This window comes from Cannabis sativa, chromosome 5, assembly GCF_029168945.1.
Source record: "Cannabis sativa cultivar Pink pepper isolate KNU-18-1 chromosome 5, ASM2916894v1, whole genome shotgun sequence".
Classification (NCBI taxonomy): domain Eukaryota; kingdom Viridiplantae; phylum Streptophyta; class Magnoliopsida; order Rosales; family Cannabaceae; genus Cannabis; species Cannabis sativa.
The window spans coordinates 35343685-35357935 of NC_083605.1; the positions used below are offsets into that span (position 1 = coordinate 35343685).

The following is a 14251-nucleotide window of genomic DNA, read 5'->3' on the forward strand; positions in this document are numbered from 1 at the left end:
AATAATGCAATAAAAGATTAAATATAAAACTAAACATCAATATATATTATGACTAAATAGTAACACATAGAAAGAGCATGACTAATCCTATATATTTTTAGTAAAAATAATGACAAAGAGATAGAGATGGAGATGGAGGTGATAGTGAAGGAAATGAACATTAATATTACTTTTATTAATTTTTAGACATATAGGAAGAGCATGACTAAACCTATATATCATTTAACAAAAAGTAAGTAAAAATGAACATAAAAGACAGAAATGAGCAATACTACCATTACTATAATCACTAAATAAAAATATATAGAAAGAGCATGACTAAGTCTATATATATATTTTTATCTCAAAAAAAAATCTATATATATATTTGGTATATAATAGCATAAATAGTATAGATGGAAGAAGAACATAAAAATAAAAGTGGAGTATTAACTTGCATTACTCAAATAAATATTACAACAAAAAGTGAATCAAAGATACAAAATAACCTCACTTTGCATATGGAATCATCCCTAACCTTCCAAGGAAGTTAGGCCATATGCTAATCATTCTCATAAAATTTCTAAAGAGGAAAGATGAGAAGAAAAGTTGAGAGAATTTTGCTATAGTTTTTCTACACTAAAAATTACACACCAAAAATTACTAAAATGAGCTCCTATTTATAAAGCCATTGATTAAGGCTCAAATTTATATATTTAAAGGTTTAATAGCGTTCATAAAATTAATTTAATTAATTATTTTCATGGTTTTAATTGTAAAATTATGATAGTTGGAAATATTTAATTTATTTTAATTTTGTGTTATTTTCAGGGTTGAGTTAGTGAAACAGTGGCATGTTTGGAGCTGTTAAACCCAACTCAATAGTTGGTATTGTTGTAAACATGAAACAATGGCCCGAGCCCAATTTATTTAGTCCATAATGTCATTATTCACCATCAATTATTATAGTTCCAAGTCTTGAAGCTAACATGCAAAGCCAACATATTCAAAGAAAATGGGCCAAGTCAATAACAAGCCAGCCATTTCTCCATGCATTCTCTCTCCAATCAAAGAATGAATAATTCTTTATAATAAGTCCAACGTTCAAGAAAGAAGGCCCAATTTTAGTCTATTTAGTTTGGTCAACAAATTTATTTATTCAACATGTGCGGACAAGACTTTTTCTCTTGCATGATGCTACATCGCAAGTCCCATTCACTCCCACTCATCAGCACACTTCTCGCAGTGCGACAAGTGTCCCACTTTGCCCAGAATTTTGAGCCACTTCTCCAATATCTCACACTACAAAAAATATCAGTTATGAGTATTATTTTGGTTCTATAAATAGTACCGATTAGAAGAGCAAAACATCAGATTTTAGAGAGAGTAGAAAATTATTTTGTCATTATATTTTTCTCTCTTATTACTATTTTATCTATACTTATTTTAGTGACAAAAATGAGCGTATTAAAATAGTAATATTGGTTAGATTAGAGTGTAGCTTTTGTACTTCTTATTTTAATTATTGATATTGATTCTTTTGTGCTTCATCTCCATATCTTATTTCTTAAATTGTTCTTCATCTTCTAATTTTTCTTCCAAATTTAATAGTATCTTTTATATAAGTTCAGTCATGCTTTTCTTATGTAAGTTAGGCTATTAATATTTTGGTATATTTATTATATTTTATGTCGTTTACTGCATTCTGCCAATAGTGGTATTTTGTCGATTTATGATATATAATATGATATGCTATTAAGTTAGAGGTGAGATTCAATTTATTCAAGATTATTTAATTTGTGCTCATAACATATATATCTTCCGGTTGTTATTAATGGTGTAGAATTGCAACTGTGTTCTGAATTAATATCGGTATTAGAATAGGATTTGCATAACTACATCTCTACCTTACTAAACTCTTTATCTGATCATCCCCTTTCACTCACCATTTTATTATTTTTAATTCATTCACATTTCTATCATTTTATATTTACTAAACTAATCTTTAGTGGTAATTTACCTCCCTGTGGATACGACATATAACCCGTTTACTACCGCGACCGCAGTGTAACTAATTGGGCGACATCAATTTTTGGCGCCGTTGCCGGGGAGGTTTCTGCGCTACAAAAGGTTAGTATAGTAATTTTTTTTTTTTAGTATCTATTTATTTTTTTTTTTGTTTTTGTCTCTCTTTATTTATTTATTTTTTATTGATTTGTTTCTTTATTTATTTAATTATTAAAAAAAAATGCCAATTTTTTTTTTCTGTTAGTAGTTTATCTTTTTTTATTTTCGTTTAGAATATATAGTGTGTTTCTTTTTTTCCTTTGTTTCTTTACTAAAAAAAACTGAAGTAATTTTTTTTTTTGTCTTTTTCTTAATGTATATATATATTTAGTAATTATAAATATATAAGATAGATTTTTTTTAAAGAAAAAAAAAACTGATTAAAAAAAAGTAATACACTTTATTTATTTTTATATATATTTTCTTCTTTTTTTTTTTTTAGATTAATTTTATTCCTTTAACTTAACAAAAAAAAAATTAGTGTTGAGAAAAATTGTGTAATAGTAAAAGTGGTAAAATTGAGAATATTCTGTCTAAGAAAGATTGGCTTTAAAGGTTTGTGGTAGAGTACCCTCTACACTTTCTAGCAACCCCGGGGAGTTCTAGTAAAGTGTGGGACGAAGCGGTACCTTGGCAACCTTCCCAATCGGCCTGGGAATATCTCATGTATATACCCTTAAATTATTACATAGTTGAACTTTATACTAATTAAAAAAATATATATATGAAAAAGATCATCGTCGATTTGAATATTTGTATCCAATATATCTTTCTTCATTAAACAATGCAAATTCTAGTGCTACTGAAGGTACTAGTAATTTTATCGAACCAGAATTTAGTGATGGGGAGGAAGCTTTCCAATACTATTCTTTTTACAAGAGTGAGAGTTCCAAAAAGTGGAAGGCTTGGTACGAGTCTCATCGACCACGTCCTTATGAACATACACCATCTGGTGCACATCCCTATGACGAAGAGGAAGAACAGTCCTACAACTCTTACTATCAGAATGGTCCTGATGATTATAGTTGGAAGCCTGAGTACGACTATAATCCATTATATGAGTGGAATTGGGAAGAGAAAGATCCATGGTATAATCACAACAGCTCTGATGATCATAGTTGGAAGCCTGAGTACAACTATAATCCATTATATGAGTGGAGTTGTGAAGAGGAAGATGCTTGGTTTTCTCATAACTCTCAACATCTATACAATCGCTCCCTAAATGACACTATTGTTGAGTTACAAGCATCTATGGTGATAAATTGCGAGATGATGAAAGACTTACTTGCTGAGCTGAAAGAAATTAAGCAAGAATTGAGCAAGTTATCTGGTCACCTGGTAAGTTCGCATGCTAACGATTTTCCTCTACAACAGGTGAATGAAGCACTAATCTCCAATACTACCTTTCACAATTTTGATGAGGTAAGTGTCACCTCTACCTATAGTGGTGAAAATTTTAAAGAATCCACTCTACCGAGTACATGTGATGGTTATCATACTGATGTGGTACCCACATTATTCATAGAGAAGGATGATACCACCACTATTCAGAATGAAACTCTTTCTCATTCTATCATTCTTCCCCTAATTCTGGATGAAAAGAAATGCTATCATACTGATGTGATAGACAAAGCCGTTGAGGAAATTAGAAAATTATTTTCACTTAGTCATTTACCATATTTCCTCTACGACTTAGACAAAGATCATTTTCTTTTTCCTGAAAATGTAACTAATGCTTCTATTTTTGAGACACAGGATAAAAGAAAATTTATTTTTGATACTGGATAGTCAAGAATATTGAGTTGGTAAGCCTACCTGAGGAGACTTGTCTCCGGCTTGCCAAGACTAATCAGGTTCTATCTTTCCTTGCTTTCTTTTATTTTCGGTATGTTTTACCTTTAGTTTTGTTTGTTTATTCTTCCTTTAGTTTTATTTTTCTAAGAATCAATATCATGTCATTTTGCATTGGCTCACTCTCTAAGTGTTCTCATTTCATGCATTTCATGTATATATTTTTAAACAATGAGGACATTGTCTAATTTTAGTTGGGGGTGGTGAGCATATTCAAGCGTTTTTCTTAATTTTTGTCATATTAATATTTTCATGGTCAAATTTTTCAAAAATTACTCATTTACTCTTGTAAAATATTATTTTCAAGCCAATTTTTGCTATCTTTATTACTTAGAATTTTTCTAGAGTTACAAAATGCACATGCCAAACTTTGTGGTAAGATGGTTGTTAGCACATATTTGCTTATAAAATTTGCCAAGTTTAAGTGTTCATGTTCTTTTATGAGTGGCGAGATTTGAGAAAATAATTTTTGAATTTTTATTGATTCTTAGAAATGGTTATAATTATTTTGGACATGGTACTAGGGTTTGATTGGATGTTGCTTTAAGGGATAATATTTTTATAGACAAATCTTATTAAGGAGCCTTTGTGTAATTATTTTCTTTAAGTGCAAAAAAAAAAAAAAAAAAAAAAATAGAAAAAAAATATAGAAAAGAAAAGAAAAAAAAATTGTACTATTTCATTTTTTTTATTTTGGCTCCTAGAAAAACAAATGTAAAAGATTGTCTATTTTCGTTCAAAAATCCCGAAAAGCTGGTTTGTGGTACTCTTACGGTGGTTTGTCCAAATAATTCATAACCTATCTTTGTTTCAATGTTTATTCAAATGTTTGTCCTAAATTGATCTATCCATTTCGAGTGCTCACTTTTCAATTTCCAACTCCATGAGTGAATACCTTAGCCATATATAAATGTTTTCAATGACCTGTGAGGCTAATGGAGTTGAGACTTCCACTTGGTACATTTTTCGAAAGCTCTTATGTGCTATGGTTTGTGGTAAGAAGGTTCAAGTTTGGTGCACACACTCACAACTCTAGATTTATTCAAGGTAATTTTGTATAGTTCTTATTTGCTTGTTACTAATATTTTGCTTGAATATTTGTGCCATTTTTTTTAATTTTTGACTTAAAAATATCATGTTGACATTATTTTTGTTTGCTTGAATTGCTAGAGACTAGCAATAAGCTAGTTGGGGGTTGTGATTAAGGCTCAAATTTATATATTTAAAGGTTTAATAGCGTTCATAAAATAAATTTAATTAATTATTTTCATGGTTTTAATTGTAAAATTATGATAGTTGGAAATATTTAATTTATTTTAATTTTGTGTTATTTTCAGGGTTGAGTTAGTGAAACAGTGGCATGTTTGGAGCTGTTAAACCCAACTCAATAGTTGGTATTGTTGTAAACATGAAACAATGGCCCGAGCCCAATTTATTTAGTCCATAATGTCATTGTTCACCATCAATTATTATAGTTCCAAGTCTTGAAGCTAACATGCAAAGCCAACATATTCAAAGAAAATGGGCCAAGTCAATAACAAGCCAGCCATTTCTCCATGCATTCTCTCTCCAATCAAAGAATGAATAATTCTTTATAATAAGTCCAACGTTCAAGAAAGAAGGCCCAATTTTAGTCTATTTAGTTTGGTCAACAAATTTATTTATTCAACATGTGCGGACAAGACTTTTTCTCTTGCATGATGCTACATCGCAAGTCCCATTCACTCCCACTCATCAGCACACTTCTCGCAGTGCGACAAGTGTCCCACTTTGCCCAGAATTTTGAGCCACTTCTCCAATATCTCACACTACAAAAAATATCAGTTATGAGTATTATTTTGGTTCTATAAATAGTACCGATTAGAAGAGCAAAACATCAGATTTTAGAGAGAGTAGAAAATTATTTTGTCATTATATTTTTCTCTCTTATTACTATTTTATCTATACTTATTTTAGTGACAAAAATGAGCGTATTAAAATAGTAATATTGGTGAGATTAGAGTGTAGCTTTTGTACTTCTTATTTTAATTATTGATATTGATTCTTTTGTGCTTCATCTCCATATCTTATTTCTTAAATTGTTCTTCATCTTCTAATTTTTCTTCCAAATTTAATAGTATCTTTTATATAAGTTCAGTCATGCTTTTCTTATGTAAGTTAGGCTATTAATATTTTGGTATATTTATTATATTTTATGTCGTTTACTGCATTCTGCCAATAGTGGTATTTTGTCGATTTATGATATATAATATGATATGCTATTAAGTTAGAGGTGAGATTCAATTTATTCAAGATTATTTAATTTGTGCTCATAACATATATATCTTCCGGTTGTTATTAATGGTGTAGAATTGCAACTGTGTTCTGAATTAATATCGGTATTAGAATAGGATTTGCATAACTACATCTCTACCTTACTAAACTCTTTATCTGATCATCCCCTTTCACTCACCATTTTATTATTTTTAATTCATTCACATTTCTATCATTTTATATTTACTAAACTAATCTTTAGTGGTAATTTACCTCCCTGTGGATACGACATATAACCCGTTTACTACCGCGACCGCAGTGTAACTAATTGGGCGACATCAGCCATAAAAGGACTAAAAATAAATAAATAAAAATTTGGGATTATAAAATAAATATTAAGATTAAATTTGACATTTCAAATCAAAAATAAAATTAATATTATTTTTGTTATCATTTTGATTTTGTCTTCTACTCTTTGGATGAAGGTTGAGTGTGGAAGAGGAAAATAGGGTTGATGATGACCTAGACTTATCATCATTGCATCACATGCTTTGGAAGAGACAAAATTGATGATGAGCTTCATGGGCTAGGCTTGACCTTTTTGGGTTGGGTTGCTTTGGACTTCAACAAAAATGTCATTTTTTCTTCATTTCTTTTCAACTTTGCTCCTTCCTCTTTCTTTCAACAAAAATACACTTTAATTCCTACAAGAAAGACATAAATTGAATCAAAATCAAATATTTTCATTTATAAAATATATTACAATAATTTCATGAAATATCAATTAAAACTCAATTTATTTTATCATTTAAAATAAATAAAAGTGTATTTTTAACCACTAATCACAACCCCCAACTAGCTTATTGCTAGTCCCTAGCAATTCAAGCGGAGAAAAAGAATAATCGAGCTGAATAAACAAGTCAAACCACGCAAAATATCCAAGCATTTTCAAAATATTAGTAGAGAGTTAAAGATTGCTATCAATGTTATTTCAGTTGTAACAATAAAGTTGTGTGTGTGCACCAAACTGTATTTATTTTATTTCAAGTCTTAACACAAATAGTATCGAAAAATCTCAAAAGTGTAAAATTCTCAATTCCAATTTTTTTTCACGAGTATTGAAAGCATTTATATTGGAACGGTGACACTCTTTGGAATTGGAAATGTAACAATTAACGCACAAATGAGAGAGGATAAACTTTTTAGGACAAGAAATTTGAACAAATATTGATCACAAGATAGACATATCAAACTAATAGAATTCAAATGACAAACAACCTTTGGGATTTACATGAAAAACTCAGATAATAAAGAGCCAACTAACTAACTAATAAATAAAGAAATATAATAACAAATTTTATATTTTTTAGAGAGACATGTGATGCTTCTCTTTTTCTTTTCTTTTTAATTAAAATAAACTAACATGATTATTTTTTTTTTTTGATATGAAAAGAATGGAGGAAATAGAAATAAAATGATATTACTTTTGCTATTTTTATTTTTTTATTTTATTTTTTTTTTCTCAAAAAAAAAAAGATGGAGACTACATATAAAATGATGTTGCTCTTGTTCTTTTTTTTTTTTATTATATATTTTTTTGATGATTTTTTTTTCTTTTATTTTTGTTTTGATGATATATTTTTTTTTTACTTTTTTTTTCCTTTTTTTTTCTTCTTTTTTTTTTTTTTTACAAGAGACAACATATAAAAATAAAGACATAAAGAAATACAATAAAGTTACAAAGAAATAAACACAAAGGCTCTTTTGACATAAAATTAATCTTTCTAGTAAATGTCATGTTTGAAATTTCAAAAGTTTGACTTTACCAACTCAAATGATCAATAAAAGTTCAAAAAGTTGTTTTCTCAACTCTCACAACTCACCAAAAATGAAAAACTTTACACTCAAAATTTTTCTTAACTATATGTGTTTACAACTATTTTACCACATGTTTGGAAAGTGCACAAAAGAACTCTGAAAATCATAACTTGGTAACAAAATATAGTAAATATTGACTCAAACTGTAATTTTACAATCATGCTTGGATAATTTTGAAAAAAATTTGACTTAAAAATTCAACAAGACAATTATATTTTCCAAATGAACGCTCACTAGAGCTCACCACCCCCAATTATGGCTCTATAAATAGGAGCTCATTTTAGTAATTTTTGGTGTGTAATTTTTAGTGTAGAAAAACTATAGCAAAATTCTCTCAACTTTTCTTCTCATCTTTTCTCTTTAGAAATTTTATGAGAATGATTAGCATAATGACCTAATCTTTCTAGGAAGGTTAGGGATGATTCCATATGCAAAGTGAGGTTATTTTGTATCTTTGATTCACTTTTTGTTGTAATATTTATTTGAATAATGTAAGTTCATATTCCACTTTTATTTTTATATTCTTCTTCCATCTATACTATCTATGCTATTATATCCCAAATATATATATATAGACTTAGTCAAGCTCTTTTTATATATTTTCATTTTGTGATTATACTAATGGTAGTATTGCTCATTTCTATCTTTTATGTTCATTTTTATTTACTTTTTGTTAAATGATATATAGGTTTAGTCATGCTCTCCCTATATGTCTAAAAATTAATAAAAGTAATATTAATGTTCATTTTCTTTACTATCACCTCCATCTCCATCTCTATTTCTTTGTCATTATTTTTACTAAAGATATATAGGATTAGTCATGCTCTTTCTATGTGTTACTATTAAGTAAAAATAATATTGATGTTCAGTTTTATATTTAATCTTTTATTGCATTATTGCTTGATGTATAATGTCATTTCTAGGTTCTACATAAGATTAAATTATTTCTTTTATTTTTAAGAACTTGTATACTCAAAAATATAATGAACTTTAATGTTACATTATTTGTGTCAACTTAGTGAATCAAAGATACAAAATAGCTAAACAAGCATATGGATGATTCTTGAAGCCTTTCTCTCTTTGACTATTGATTACACTTTTATTTGCTTTCTTTTAATATTTATTACCAAAACAAAAATCTATTCAAACTCTTTTGGTTACTTATTTGTTACTTTTTATTAACCTTTTGTGTTGATTTTTCTACTAACGCTTCTGTCCATAATCACCTCTCTGTGGAATCGACTGCCCGATCTATACTACAACCACCGCTAGTGGAAGTCACATTTTGGGCGTTAAACAAATTTTGGCACCGTTGCCGGGGAGGTAATTTTTCGAAAGCTAGTGAAATCTACAATCAAGAGGTTAGTAACTTTTTTTTTGTTACATTTTATTTTCTTGTGAATATTGTCTTATGTTGTGTAAATATTTGTAAAAAAAAAATTACCAAGAATTCAAAGTATGCTCTAAGGTTCCGGTTTTATCCGATCAACCTTATCATAAATGATTTCTTGAAAAATAAAAAAATAGTTAACATCTTCTTGTATTTAGTTTTACAAGTATAATTTTATTTTTCTTGACAAAAAAAATGGTCTATTCCCTTTATTTTTATTTTTTTTACTTTAATTTTTGTTTAGCATGATTGTCTATATTATCTTTTAGTTATTGTTTTCTTTCTTCATTATTGTTTTATTTGTCTTTTTCTTAGTACTCTTAGCATTTAAGCTCTCTAAAAAAAAATCATAAAATACAAAAAAAAAAAAAATAATAAATAAGTTGTAAAAATTCTTTCACAAAACACTTAGTATTTGGTACAACGGTGTAAAATTGTATATGACACAAACCAAGATTGTTCTGTCTAGAAAGATTGGTTTTTAAATAAGGTTTGTGTTAGTGTACCCTCCACCTTACCTGGGAACCTCGGTTCTGTCTAGGCAAGGTTGGGACGAAGCGCTACCTTGGCAATCTTTCCAATCGGCCTGAGAACATTTTTGTGTTAATCATTGTAATATTGCATTTTTGTGCTATTGACTATAACAAAAACAACCTTGTTCAATCAAAAATAGGCAATTCATTTTTGCTTAGAAAGGTCTTTGGTCGAAAAGGTTAGTGAACCCTTCACACTTACCTGGTAACCCCGGGGAGTTCTAGTAAGTTGTGAAGGACCATTCTAAAAACCTCCAAAGTAACCTGGGAACAAACTGAACAAAAGAAAATTTTAAGAAAAATAAATTAAAAAAAAAAGCAAACTAGAGGGGATGAGTAACTCTTCTTCTGACGAAACCACTTCTAGTGAAACTTTGTCCAATCCATCCACTACTCCTTCTCCCATTCACACGATAATCGATAATCCTTTCGCAATGAATAATAATAATGAAATACAACAGAGAACACTTAATGATTACCTTCACTCCACCCAAACTTCCATACCATCATGTTTCATATTTCTACCTAATATGCCAAGTCTTGGTGTCAAACCTGACATTATTCAACTTTTGCCAACTTTTCATGGAATAGAAAATGAAAATCCATACGTGCATATTAGGGAGTTTGAGGAAGTTGTTGACACTTTTTATGACCGAGCAACCATCAATGATGTTGCACGCTTAAAGTTTTTCCCCTTCTCCTTGAAGGATAAAGCTAAAAGTTGGTTGTATTCTTTGAGATCTAGGCCTATTGGAACATGGGAAGAAATGACCAAAATATTTTTTGTTAAATATTTTCCTGTCCATAAGACCAACAGTTTGAAAAGACAAATCTCAACATTTTCCCAAAAAGACAATGAAACGTTCTATCAAGTCTGGGAGAGATTTAAAGATCTCTTAAGTCAGTGTCCACACCACGGGTACGAGAGTTGGCGCATCGTCAGCTACTTCTATGAAGGCCTCACAAGTCGTGAGCACCAGTTCGTAGAAATGATGTGCAACGGTGAGTTCCTTCAAAAAGAACCCGAAGAAGCTCTTGAGTTTTTCATTGAGCTTGCTGAAAAATCTCACACATGGACTGGTCCAAGTGCTGCTGAAAGCACCAACAGAAATTGACCATCTGGGATTTACCAACTTTGGGAAGAGGATAGCTTAAAGGCCCAAGTCGAAGCTTTAAAAAAGCAAATTGAAATCCTTACGACTAAAGATGGCCAAAAAGGGCGCATGGTTGCCCAAGCACAAACCAGACCACTCGAACCTTGTTTTGTTTGTGGAGAAAATGAGCATTTAGCTAAGGACTGCTTAGTGTACAAAGAAATGAAGGGGGTTCATGAGGAGCAATGCAATGCCTTAGGGCAATATAACAAGCCATTCTCCCATGGGTACAACCCTGGTTGGAGAAACCACCCGAATTTCAGTTGGAGAGATAATTCCAATCAAGCTCAAACGTCTGGAGGACAATGGAGAAATGAGAATCAAGCTCAACCTCCAAAGGCATATCATGCACCTCAATACCATGCTCAACAACAAGGAAACTCCCTTGAAAATACCATTCATGCATTCATTGAGGAACAAACCAAAATCAATCGCCAATTAAAGGAAGATGTCCAAGAAATAAAAAGTCAATTTTCAAAATTGAACACATCCTTAGCTATTTCTGAGAAAGGTAGACTTCCTTCCCAACCTCAATTTAATGCACAAGGGCAACATATGGTTGAAACCTCCAGCTCTAATGATCCCATCGTTAAAGGGGTTAACGCCATCACAACAAGAAGTGGCAAAACTTTGGAAGATCCATCCATCAAAACCCCTACTTCAAATCCAAAAGTTGCCCCTGACAGTGCACCACTCAATGCTTAATCTAAAGTACCATTTCCTTAGGCTCTTAGACCTGTTGGGAAACTTCCTGAAAATCGAGCTGAACTCCTTGAGCACTTGACACAAGTAAAGATTAATCTTCCTTTGCTCCACATCATAAAACAAGTGCCAGCTTATGCCAAAATCATCAAGGATTTGTGCACTGCAAAAAGGAAACACCATGTCAAGAAGACTGCTTTCTTGACTGAACAAGTGAGTGCGGTGATCGAACAAAAGACACCGCCAAAATACAAAGATCCTGGTTGTCCCACCATTTCATGCCAAATTGGGACTCATGAAGTCAGCCAAGCATTGCTTGACCTTGGCGCGAGTGTGAATCTCATGCCTTATTCTGTGTACTCGCAACTTGGTCTTGGAGAAATAAAGCCAACTTCCATTGTGTTGCAACTTGCTGACCGCTCTATCAAAAAGCCTCGGGGTATCGTTGAGGATGTTCTTATTCAAATCGAGAAATTCTATTATCCCGTGGACTTCCTTATTCTTGATACCCAATCTGTGGTCAACATGGAATCAAAAATTCCCATCATCCTTGGAAGACCATTCCTTGCCACTGCAAATGCTTTGATCAATTGTCGTAATGGTCTAATGAAAATATCATTTGGAAATATGACACTTGAGGTCAACATTTTCCACATTGGGAAACAACTTCAAGAGGATGAAGAATGTCACCAAACATTCATGTTTGACAATCTTGAATCTGATGAGATTCAATTGCAAAGAAATTTTGTTAATCTTGATGAACTCCTCTCTCGCCTTGAAAATGAAAATCCCAGTTTTGTTGAGTCCGCTCTTGCTATCGTTGATCAATTGGACACATAAAAACAGAGGGAAGAAGTTTTGGAAGTCACACTTTGAAGCATTACCTCGTGAGAGGGAAACGCTAAAAGCTTTTACCGAAGAGCCTCCCAATGTTGAACTGAACCAACTTCCAAAGGGTTTGAAACATGTTTTTCTGGGAGATGGCCAAACCTTTCCAGTTATCATCGCGTCCGACCTTCAACTTTCTCAAGAATTGCAGTTACTCGAGCTACTGCGAAAATACAAACTTGTGATAGGTTGGACGTTTGCTGATATCAAAGGTATTAGCCCTCGAATTTGTACCCACCGAATCAATCTAGAAGAAGAAGCTATCCCACGAAGGGACCCTCAAAGAAGACTGAACCCACCAATGAAAGAAGTGGTGAAAAATGAAGTGTTAAAACTTCTTGATGCTGCTATCATTTACCCAGTGGCCGACAGCAAATGGGTCAGTCCGGTTCAGGTAGTGCCTAAGAAATCAGGTGTTACTGTTGTCCTAAATAAAAAAGGGGCCCTTGTTTCCACCAAAATTGTGACGGGTTGGCACATGTGCATTGATTATCGAAAATTGAATGCCGCCTCCTGTAAAGATCATTTCCCGCTCCCATTCATTGATCAAATTCTTGAGCGCGTAGCTAGTCATCATTTCCACTGCTTTCTCGATGGTTATTCAGGTTACTATCAAATTGAGATTGCATTAGAGGACCAAGAGAAGACCACTTTCACTTGTCCTTTTGGAACATATGCTTTCCGGCGTATGCCATTTGGACTGTGTAATGCACCAGCTACTTTCCAAAGACGCATGATGAGTATTTTTCGTGACATGATTGAAAAAACCATGGACGTTTACATGGATGTCTTAACCGTCTTTGGAAAATCTTTTGACGCATGCCTTCTCAATCTTGAGGTTGTTTTAAAACGATGCATCGAGAAAGGTCTTGTTCTTAATTGGAAAAAGTGTCATTTCATGGTATCTTCTGGAATTGTCTTAGGCCACATTGTTTCTGAAAAAGGGATTGAGGTTGATCAATCTAAAATTGACCTCATCTCTAAACTGCCTACCCCTAAGACTGTCAAAGACATTCGGTCATTTCTTGGCCATGCTGGTTTTTATAGGAAGTTCATAAAAAAAATTTCAATGATTTCTCGCCCATTATGCAACCTCCTAGCTAAAGATGCTAATTTTGAGTGGACACCAAAGTGTGAGGAGTCCTTCCGAACACTTGTGAATTCACTCACTTCTGCTCCCATTATTCAGCCACCCGATTGGAGTCTTCCTTTTGAAATCATGTGTGATGCCAGTAATTTTGCTATTGGACCTGTTCTTGGACAACGAAGGGAGGGGAAACCTTTTGTTGTCTACTATGCAAGTAGAACTCTTAATAGTGCTCAAATGAACTATTCCACTACCGAAAAAGAGTTGCTTGCCGTTGTCTTTGCTCTTGACAAATTTCGAGCTTACCTGATTGGATCACCTATTACGATCTTCGCCGATCACTCCGCCCTTAAGTGCCTCCTTTCCAAAAAGGATGCTAAGGCTCGCTTAATAAGGTGGATCCTCCTCTTGCAAGAATTTGACATAACAATCAAAGACAAGAAAGGTGTTGAAAATGTAGTCGCGGATC

General features: G+C 32.0%; 1 non-coding gene across 1 annotated transcript; it reads right to left on the reverse strand.

Annotated features, from left to right (window-relative positions):
• Window positions 1-10766: 10766 nt before the first annotated feature.
• LOC115718246 (small nucleolar RNA R71) lies at window positions 10767-10873 on the reverse strand. The gene has a single exon (XR_004011828.2). It is a non-coding gene; the product is annotated as a small nucleolar RNA R71 (small nucleolar RNA).
• Between the last annotated feature and the right edge of the window lie 3378 nt (window positions 10874-14251).